This window comes from Otolemur garnettii, unplaced genomic scaffold, assembly GCF_000181295.1.
Source record: "Otolemur garnettii isolate 467f Iridium unplaced genomic scaffold, OtoGar3 scaffold00063, whole genome shotgun sequence".
NCBI lineage: Eukaryota > Metazoa > Chordata > Mammalia > Primates > Galagidae > Otolemur > Otolemur garnettii.
Genome location: NW_003852458.1, coordinates 3,516,272 through 3,526,142, shown reverse-complemented (window position 1 = coordinate 3,526,142; position 9,871 = coordinate 3,516,272). Strand labels below are relative to the sequence as shown.

Sequence of the window (9,871 nt, the reverse complement as noted above, 5' to 3'; positions counted from 1 at the left end):
CATGCAGGAACCAGACACTTCAGATTGTAGCAGTTGTTATAAATACTGACTTTGGGAGGTTCTCAATAAATGTCATGTAATAGTGGCATAACTATTACTATTATAATTGCAATATTAGTATCTATTAACTCAATTTTTATGGGGACATATTTGTACATATTTATGGAACACATGCGATATTTTGTTACATGTATAGAATGTTTAATGATCAAGTCAAGGTGTTTGGGGTGCCCATCACCTTGAGTATTTATCATTTCTATGTGTTAGAAACATTTCAAATCCTGTCTTTTAGCTATTTTACAATATACAATACTTGGTTATTGTCTCTAGTGCCCTGCTCTGCTATTGAACCCTTTTTGTGTCCGCTGGACTGGCTTCCCGGCCTCCCTCTTTCATCTGTTGCCTCTGGTCTCCCGGTCTGACTAAAGTCAACCTGCCCAGCCAGAGCGGTTCCTCCCAGCACTTATGGAGGCGCTGCTTTTTTCTTCATGGGTTTCACGTGCAAGTTTACTAATTGCTTTACGCAATCTCTATCAGTTGCCAGAATGTTTGAAGTTTCTTTCTGACTCTGAGTGTATCTAACAATTGGTCAAGATTAAAGTCCAACCTTGGGCTAATGTCAGTAAGTAAGAAAAAGCTTTGGCCAATTCATCAGTTAGGATCATACTTTAGTTCTGGTGGGTACAATAAATATTTATTATCTTCTTAATCTCTGTGTCTTATGATGAATTACTGTTTATTATCTTCTCATATTCTAATTGTTTATCGACTTCTACCTGTCCCACCCATGATGTGAGTTTCTTCAGAGCATAGACTGACCTATTTATACTCACAGTTCCGTCCTTGGTACCTCAAATTGTACTTGGCAAATAGCAGGCAACCAACTAGTGTTTGCTGAATACTCAATGAATGAATGAATAAAGTAAGGACTGGGAAGTGGGCTGGAATTAAGAGATCTCAGTTCTAGTTTGGCTTATGCCACTGCTCAGCTATGGCTATTCTCTGAATTTTAGTTTCTTCATCAGTAAAGTGAGGAAAATCATAGTACCTACCTTATATGTTTTGGGGGAGAAATAAATAAGGTAATGCATGTGAAGTTCTTAGCCTAGTAGCTGACACATTTTCGGAACTTAGTAAATGTTGATTATCATGTCTATAATTTTCAGGGAAAATCTTCAAATGTTGAAGCTTATTAGAGGTAATTGAACTAATTTAATATGACTAGTGGTGATGACTGTACTAAAGACAAATTAGTTTAATTAACCTGTCCCCAAGATTTTACTTTAAGAGTCAAGTTGACAAAAAAAAATCTATTTAAAGTACTATATTAGACTTTCGGGAGTGGGTGGGATGCAAGGATGGGGAGGAACAGCCTCTTTCCTTTAGGAACATAAAAAATAGAAGAGTTACCCTATTGGTGCACTATACTCTGCTGAGGATACAAAAGCACGAGACATTATTACTTCCCACGTCATTCAATTTACTCTCCATACCCTGCAGAAAATTATTCAACTTCTGCTTTGAACTCCTACAATGACAGAAACCTACTGCCTCATGAAATTGCTCACTCTAATTGGGAACAGTAATCACAATTAGAACAATCTTCAATCTTCCTTGAACTTAGCACACATATCCCTCTCCATGATTTGTACACATTGTGACAACTTCTGCCTTCTGAACAGCCACAGAATGAATTTATATTTTCCTTTTATATCAGAGGTCAGCAAAGTAGGGTCTGCTGTAGGGCAGGCCAAATCTAGCCTACCATTTCTGTTTATAAATAAAGTTTTATTGGAACACAGTGAAGCTTTTTTGATGACCTGCTGTCTATGGCTGCTTTTGTACTACAAAGACAGAATAATTGCAACAGAGAACCAATGCCAAGAGTAGCAAAAAATAGCTACTCTTCAGATCTTGGAGAAAAAAATCCTGCTCTATATGAAAAAACTTATATAGACAAAATCCTGCTCTATATGAAAGAACTTCATATAGACAAGTAATATAATTTCCCTTAAAGTACAAAGCAGGGACTGAACACAGGACGCCAAGTGGGAGATAATGGAGGCAGAATTAAGTAGCACTAACACCTCCCTTGTTCTGAAAGCCATATTTCCAATTATGTGTCCAGAAATCAGGTTATTCTTTCACTGACACATAGTTCCCAAGTACATGAAAGATGAAATCTCTGAGAGATTTTTTCCAAGAGCTCCTGTTGGGTCGCCCCACCCCGCACTGGTGTAACCCAGTGTTAGAAAGTAGATGCAGAAATTTACACATCTCTAGCTCATTCAGAGAAATCAGAAACAATTCAGCATATATTCAAGGGCTACCTCAGTCAGGGTCAGATAGGAAAAAATTAGCATACTTAGCTAGGTTTTTTTTAAAAATGTAGTGAAGGGACTATTTATGTACCTTTGGGAAGGGTTGAGAGAACAAGGGAATTGGTCACCATCCCCTGAATGGAGAGGGAAGAATTTTGCTGAGGCCGGGTGACAGCTGGAGGTAGAAGAGAGGCACAGCCCAACTGGTGCTGTGCTGGAAGATGCACAGCCACTGCTAGAATGCTGTGAGGAAGGCAGGGAGGGAGGCGGCCTGCCTCCCATCCTCTGCCTACCGTGGGCGGAGCCCCACCCTGGGAGCTGAGAGATGGATGAACATGGTGAGCCTGGGCACGGCAGAAACCACCATCCCCTTATGCTGTCTGCCCTGAAGCCCTTACCCCTGCCCTTTGGTGTTTCAGACTCCCCCCACCAAAAAAAAATAGCCCTCATCCTGTCCCGTGCACCCTCTGCACCCTTCGCTAGCCTCTGCAAACCCCTTGAGGTTTGAGGTTTCCATCAAGGGTGCAAAGAGGAGTCTGGGTTTTATTTGGGTGGTAGCGGAACAGAGCAGGAGTTGTTCTGAACCGAACTAGGATATTATCGCAGAGAACTTTAAGTCCTGTAATACTTCCCAGAATCTAAAACACGTTCTAGAATATTGAGAGCTTTGAAGCTGAAAAATTCAGCATCACCGCATTCTACAGAGAAAAGTTGGTGGCTTCTGTGAAGCCTTCCCCAGATAAGTGTGTCACAGGCTCTGGATTCACCAGACTCCTCATTACCAAATGCCTCAGGGCTGGCTGTTCTGTGCTCAGACAGCCTGTGTCACATCACAGGCTTTGATGGCAAAGACGCCTGGGCTCTCAATTCATTATGCCAACAGCAGCAGTGTTGAGAAAGTGGTGTGGGTGTGGGAAGAGAGAGACTGGGGGTATAAGGCTGCTGGTGGTCTCCACAGCGCCCTGCCAGCTACTTCCTCCTCCTTCAGCTGAGTCAGCAGGAAGAATCCTGCACTGGCTTCCTTGGGGATTACAGATTGTGAAGACTTAGAAATGACTTGCATTAATTGTGGTACCCTTAGATGGGAAGAAGCTTTTTAGCTTGATCAGGTCTCATTTATTTATTTTTGGTGTTGATGAAATTGTCAAGGAGGGTCTTCTTCATCAAACCTTTTCCCAGGCCAATATTGTCAAGCATTTCCCCACACTCTCTTCTGGAATTTTTATTGTTTCATGTCTTGAATTTAAATCCTTTATCCAGAGAGAGTCAATTTTTGTCAATGGTGAGAGGTGTGGGTCCAATATTAGTCTTCTACTAAAGACTAAAGAACTGTGGCTAACCAGTTCTCCCAGCACCACTTATTAAATAGGGATTCTCCTCCCCAATGCATGGTTTTGTTCAATTTATCAAAGATCAGATGGTGATATATGTCTGGGTTCATCTCTAGGTTCTCTGTTCTATTTCATAGATCTAGGTCTCTATTTTTGTGCCAGTACCATGCTGTTTTGATCATTATAGACTTGTAGTAGAACCTGAAGTCTGTGAATGTGATGCCTCCAGATTTGTTTTTATTTCTAAAATTGTATTGGCTATTCAGGGAGTTTTTTCTGGTGTTCAGCACACCTGCTGGGGTGAGGGGGCTCAACTACAATTTGAAATTTATCTTAGAATTGAAAACAATATAACTTAAAAATGTATACCCTCATGTTAACTTGAAATTAAAAAAAAAAAGAAAAGAAATTATTTGCAAACATTATTTGGTCTGTTTCTCTGGTTAAATTATTTGCTTCTCATGGAATCTGTAGGACAAAATTGGACACTAACTTAGGAATTGCTATCCATATATCAAAACCTGTTTATATAGAAGCTGCAGATGTATTCAGGCCTAGTTTGTATTCTAGTCCTGAAATCTTTTTTGGTTTTTTGGTTTTTGGTTTTTGGTTTTTTGGGTTTTTTGCTAATTCAGATCCCTACTTGTAGCAGTTATCCACTTATATCTCACAGACCTAGAATCAGCCCCCAGAGTTTAAAAGTCATACAAAAGCTAGAGAGGACGGGAACAAGGTGGGAACCATGACTGTTGGGGACACAGCCCAAATTCTGGAAACCCACACCCCACCAAAAGTTATCAACACGGTACAAAGCCATGGATATGATCCAATGAGATAGAATCAATTTTGAGCTTCAAGTTAGAGTTGCAGTGGTCAAATTTCCAATGCAAATGTGGCTATGTTAGAATTTATTGATAAATTTTATAAGGTCTCCAGAACTAAATCCCAGCCAGGATAACTGGCAAAATTGGAGTAAGATCTATAGATTTGATAATAATACTGCATCAGCATTCATTTTCTGATTTTAATCATTGAATTGTGCTTATGTAAGAGAGTGTCCTTATTCTTAAGAAAACATATTGAAACATTTCAGGGTACAGAGGCAACATGACTATGGTTTATTCTCAAATGATCTGGAAACAATAATAATTGTCCTATACAGAGAAGAAAGGATGAGAAATTAAATGTGATAAAATACTAACAATTAGGATATCTGAGCGAAAGGTACATGAATTTTTCAAAACGATTTTTGTAACTTTCCTGTAAGATTGGATGTACTTGATGATAAAGTTGCCAGAACATTAATTCCAGAAAACTAGAGCTGTCTAATGCCAATCACTGAAGTGACAATGTTAAGCCATGCCTCAGAGTGAGCCAGCGTTGCATCTCCTGGTTTTGTCATCTTTGAGTTAAAATGAATCATTTCCTCTTTCAGCTACAGATCACGTCTCCTCTTCATAGAGGCGAACACTAAGGATGCTTTCCACGTGAGCCCTGAAGGTAAGGGGGACTTGTTCACAGGCCCCTCGGTCACCACCCATTGGCCCTACTGTCCTTTGCATCCAGGCACAGGCAGGGACTTGCTATCTTGCTTCACAGAGAATATTCTGTATTTTGCTGTGTATAATACCTACCTTTTGTCCCAATTTTTGAGGTAAGAATAAGGATGTACATTATACATGGATAGTATAGCTTGGGAGCGGGGGAGCCCAGTGGGCCACCCTTGACTGTCATGCCCTCCCATTGGGGCCTGCCAGACATGCAGGGTTCTAGATGGTAGCATGCCAGAGCAGCCTCCACTGAGCACTACCATCAGGGACAGGGGCAGTGGCAGGGCTAGCAAGGTGGGCTGCGCACATGTGACTTGAAAGCTGAGGCCCAAGACCAGCCATGCAGAGCAGACAGGGAGCCCCACCCAGGCCCCAGGGGCCCGCCTGGCTGCCTGCAGGCTGAGCAGCCTCCAAAGCCCCCTTCCCATATGGAGGGGAGAGCAGGTCCCCCAAAAGAGAGGAACAGGGCAGCCTTTGCAGAGTGGTGCCTGCAGCAGGGCAGTACAATCTGCATGATTACCAGGGGGCATTCACCCTCCAGATGTGTCTTTCCCAGCCAAGAGCCACCCATTTCCATGGGGGGGGCATTTTCCTGAAAGTGTGAACCAAAAACATGAGGGCGCATTATACACAGGAGCAAATTATATACGGTAATCCCAACCCAGTCCACGGCCATATTGGCGAGTGCTGCAGGCCTTCGAAATCTCCCCACCCTTTCCAGCTCAGAAAACCTGATGCTCTTTCCCTTCTCTGTTTTTCTCAAAGAAAATATCAAATCTTTTAACAGTGGCTATCTCCTAGTGCTGCAATTATGGGAGATTTTTATTTTCTTTTCATGGTTTTCTGTATTTGAGAGATCGCGGACAAAGACTGTGTTACTTTTATAAACAGAGGGAAAAATATTATCTTTGCTTTTAGTTTCCCAAGTAACGCTACACAAATTCTTGCCGTAGTTTTATGGGTCCCCCCCTTTAGCACCTTAATGCTGTCACTGCTGCATGTCTCCTGCCCAGCCTATGTGGCAAGATTTATGTCTGACATATTCCAGGTCTTCCCCAGCTACTAGGGACAAGGAAACCCAAGGATGCCAGGACTGGCTGACAGATAAGACATGAGCATTCTTACCCCACGTTACAGATGGACAAACTTGGCTTGCCTCTGTCCATACTGCAGTCAGATGGGATCCAAGCCCACTGAGATGACTTGGCGTGTGTAACCCTGAAGCTGAACTCTCTCTCTTTCAGAGGAAGTTAAGACCCTGTGAAGACAGGAAACTGACTAGGTTACTTGTGGAAGAAAATCCGAGGCAGAATTTCCCTGGGATTCCTTGGGGCCACCTCAGGGTATTTACTAGTCTTCCCACATTAAAAAAGGGATGTCCCTGTGAGAGTCCTCTGCCCCTTCAATGTCAAAAACTAATCACATTGCCACTGCTTGAGATTCCAAAGAAGACAAACTTCTTCCCTAGAAATGGCAATAAAATAATGTTTCCACATATTGCCCAATCCCTGTGGTAGGGGGCAAAATTGCCCCTATCAAGAACCACTGCCATGAGTTACCTCAGCCAAGCAGGAACTTCTGTTTTTCATGTACATGGACTGAAATTTATAGTGTTCAGAAGAAACATTAGCAAATATTTGCAGAAAAATACCATGAGTTGTCAACACCAGCATGTATCATAATAGCCCTGTGTGAGAGTATCTGGTGATCTCGAAACTGGTCAGTCAACCGATTCAGACTTTTCTGAGTTCCTTTCTCCTGTTTGGCTTCTGTCCTTTGAAGCCAAATGCCTCATGACATTTACTGGGAGGAAAAGCAAAGGAGAAGGCACAGGGTAAAGCAGAATGCAGTGAGCAGCCTCTCCTTCGGGAGGTGTGAGCGGTCCAGAGAGCACAGTGTGGTTGGAGCCGTGGCCCGGAGCTCGGGAGGGGATTTGGCTGCCATTTTGTATTTATTTACTGACCACCATCTTGTGTGAAAGATTGTAGACATAGTCTCCAATTTACTTTATAAAGTTTTGTATTTTTTCGACAAACAGGTACCCACCCCAAGTAGTGGCTTAACTAGAAACTCTTCTTTCATGCATCAAATAGCATAAGGCAAGTGATAGTGGTGATAGTAGATTTACCTGTGGAACCAGTTGGCGAACCGAGACCCCTGAGCAAATCCCAAAGCTCAAGGGTTGGGACACACTGTGCTTATCTCCAAGTGTACTCCAAGGGGCTTTTTTTCTTCTTAATGCTCTCCTTCCCCCAGCATCCACCCCCTACTATCCTTCACCGTTTGCCCACCCTGGTGTTTGGATTGCAAAAATGCTTCCGATGCCAATGGATACCTGCAAAAACACAGGCAGGAACTTGAGAGCAGTTACATGGTCATCCAAAGGAAACAAAAACAATGCTCAATTCAGGGTAAAAAAGAAAACCAGAAAGCAACGTTTGTAAAAGAATTCCAGAAAGGAAAAAAAAAAAAAAAACTTCCTAAAAGAAGGGATTAGAATTCAGGTGAATTGCAATTCCTCTCCAAGACTTGACCAAAAATGCCATGGTGCATTTGAGGGCCTTTAATCTGATTTCTAGGCTCTGACTTAACTGTTAGCTTTCCAATCCCATCCCTGTGGTAACAATCATTCCCTCCTGATCACTGTCTGGAGCTCCACCTCCACCCCAAATTACTGTCTGGAGCTCCACCCCGACCCCAGGGTGGAATAAAACATCTGTCTGCCTTCCTGTAGTGCCAGATTCTTTTGCAAGAGCTCTGGCATCCTTTGGGCTCTACCCATTCCATCCCTCCCACTGCCAGCTCTTTCCCAGGCTCCCAAACACGTGCTTCTGACCTTACCTGTCCCCAGATGGCAAGAGTCTGGGAGGAGCTTTGAAACAGCCCAGGGCACTGGGGAGGATGTGCCCACAGTAGCACATGTTCTGCCATGCATCTGAAGCTCTGTGCTCCGTCTTTACATCAACCACTTACTTATCTGCCAGAGTTCCCCAAATCCCTATCACTTGAGCCTCCAGTAGGAGTAAAGTATGACATTGCTCAAAACCTGTACACTTATCTAAGAGGGGTAAGACCTTAGTTTATGATAAGCAGTTTGTTTATGAGATTGACTTGCTGGTGCTTCTCTAAGAAAAGGGTCTTGGGATTCCAACATCAGATAGGTCGGTTTTGGTTGCAATGAAGAGATTGCAATGATCAGAATATTGAACTCTAGACTCGCACTATCTACTACCTAAGCCACTAGCTACCTGTGGCAATTCAAATAATACTAAAAATTCAGTTCCTCACTCACACTGGATATCTTTCAAATCTTCCCCAGCCTCATGTGACTTGTGGCTATCACTGGAAAGAGTAGCTCTCTAACATTTCCATCATCATAGGAAGTCCCATTGGACAGCACTCCTCAGGACTGAGGCTGGTACTTCCCAGGAGGAGTTTTAGAAAGGAGAGGCAGCTTAAAATCACCAGCTCTGTCGGAGGGATGGAGAAGAGTAGGAGAAGAAAAAAAAATGCAAAGAGAAGGGGAGCCAAAAACAAACTTTGTTGCCAAGGGCCAGCCCTGCACATGCACACATCTGCCCTACCACAAGGTTCTTTCTGTGGATACCTGGAAATGAAGGAGCCACTGATGTTGGCTTTAGGGCCCATTTTCTTCATTATATGGCCTCTGAGTTCTATGGGCTGCTTGCAAAGCAAGAGATTGTCCCAAATCCTAAGACAAAAGGGACTCAGAGCATCACTCACATATAGGAGCCACAGGGTTCCTAGCCAAAGGTAAATCACCACTGCGGTGGCACCAGGCAGCCAGGGAGTATCCAGGAGTCCATGTAGAGCTAGGAGTTTCCAAATCAAAAGAAATGGAAGTTTCCAGGGAGCAATCGTCACGCCTCTCCCCGACGGTGGCTCCCACTTACATAGCACTTGCAGCCATGTGGCACACTTCCACAATAATCACTCATCTCATCCTCACAACAGCTGGTTGTGGAAAATAGGGAAGACATGACACTCTTGACACTTTATTTTAGAAGAAAATCATGCCCAGGATGTGGAGAAGGGACACCAAAGGCAGTGTGGCTGGTAAATGGCAGAATTTGCCCTAGAAGCCACCCACTATTCTGTCCACAGCTGGAATCACCTCTGCCTGGTAACCTGGGAGTTACTTGGTACCTGTCCAAGTCCATAAGTATGCCAGCTCCCAAGCATGTGACCTTCCCACAGATGATGCTACAAACTCAGCTCCCCAACAACTGAGCCCCTAACGATCTGAAGGACTCTTCCTTATACAGTGACTCATGAGAACTGCCAAGCCAGAGGGCAAAGTGGACTCATGGCTAGAAACCTGATATAACCGTTCCCAGCAGACCCCTCCTCAAGAAATGCTGACGTCCTGATAATGGCAAAGGAGAAATAGTGCTCATGGTGCCATAAGCACCAGATCTACTTAGTGTGTTTTCCTCTGCAAAAGACATGGAATATCTTGCCATCCTGGCTCCCAAAACACTCAGTCTGCAGAAGGAGACCCTTAAACATGCCAGTGAATTTTGCTTTCAAGAAAAGGATTCAGAAAATGAGATCACAGCAGTCCATTTGTAGGACTTTCAGTAGTTTGTGGCCAGATACATATGATTTATTCTCAAATTTGAAAGAACCCCTTCCTCACAATGTATAG

The 9,871-nt window shown here is 43.3% G+C and overlaps 1 protein-coding gene across 4 annotated transcripts in view; it reads left to right on the top strand.

Moving 5' to 3' along the window:
• The window catches only part of PRLR (prolactin receptor), a 156,958-nt gene that overhangs the window by 107,600 nt on the left and 39,487 nt on the right, over positions 1 to 9,871 (top strand). For all 4 annotated transcript variants that reach the window (XM_023514996.1, XM_023514994.1, XM_023514995.1 and 1 more), the window contains one exon: positions 5,088 to 5,152. The gene's annotated coding sequence lies outside the window, so the exon portion shown is untranslated. The remainder of the gene's footprint in view (positions 1 to 5,087; positions 5,153 to 9,871) is intronic.